This window comes from Octopus bimaculoides, chromosome 25 (genome assembly GCF_001194135.2).
Source record: "Octopus bimaculoides isolate UCB-OBI-ISO-001 chromosome 25, ASM119413v2, whole genome shotgun sequence".
In the NCBI taxonomy this organism is placed as follows: domain Eukaryota; kingdom Metazoa; phylum Mollusca; class Cephalopoda; order Octopoda; family Octopodidae; genus Octopus; species Octopus bimaculoides.
In genome coordinates, this window is record NC_069005.1 from 18,499,319 (window position 1) to 18,500,413 (window position 1,095).

The window sequence follows — 1,095 nt, forward strand, 5'->3', positions numbered from 1 at the left end:
CCAGAGATAATATGATTTATTGTTTCTTGTCCATCTCCACATATTCTACAGTTACTTGTTATGTTTCTTTTCATTATATGTTATTGGTAATTTCTGGTGGGGAGGCTTTGGTCTTGTGCAGCAATTAAAAATCCTTCAGTTTCTGCTTTGAGTCCTGAGCTTCTCAACCATTGCTAGGATTTTTCTCTGTCTATTTCTTTTGCATTTAGTTTAGCCCAGTATTTACTATGTAGGGGCTTTTTTTGCCATCGTTTTATCATGGTCTGTTGCTGTTCTAATTTTAGTTTGGATTTCATTTGTTTTATAGCTTTTGTTGTTTCTTGTTCTTCTTCTTCGTATTTGTTAGGTAGTATGATTTCTTGTTTGTATTTGTCAGCTTCCTTAAATACTGTAAACAGCTTTTGTTATGCTTGTGTTTTGTGGCTATTTGTATTAGTTTTCCTTGCTTCTGAAGTAGGTATTTTTGCAGTCCTATGGTGGTTATTTTATAATAGTTTTCCAGCTGTATGAGGCCTCTACCACCTTCTATACGTTGAATATATAGCCTTTCTATGTCAGATTTTGGGTGGTGCATCCTATATCGTGTCATTATTTTTCTTGTTTTCCTGTCTATTTTAGATAGTTCGTTTAGTGTCCAGTTAAGGATATTGTAGATGTAACTTATAACTGAAACGGCTAAAGTGGATCTAACTCGTCTATAGTATTCTTTCTTTATTTTCTCTTTCATTTGTGTGTGCTGTATCCTATCTAGTTCATTGATTCCTAAATATTTGTATGTCTGGTTTTGGTCTAATTCTCTTATTTCATTGGCTTTGCCATGGTGTGATGTTACTACTCTTAACCTGTTTTCCTCTTTTCAAGGTTGCATTGGCACATTTTTCTAATCCAAATTTCATATCTATTTCTTTGGTAAATCCATGTACTGTCTGTAGTAATGTTTCCAGCTCTTTATCATTTCTAGTGTATAATTTTAGGTCATCCCTATATAAAAGGTAGCTGATTGTTTTGCCGTAACATTTGTATCCGCATCCAGTTCTGTTTAGCATGTCAGATAAAAGTGTCAGTGCCAAGCAGAAAAGGCGTGGAGAGAGCGTG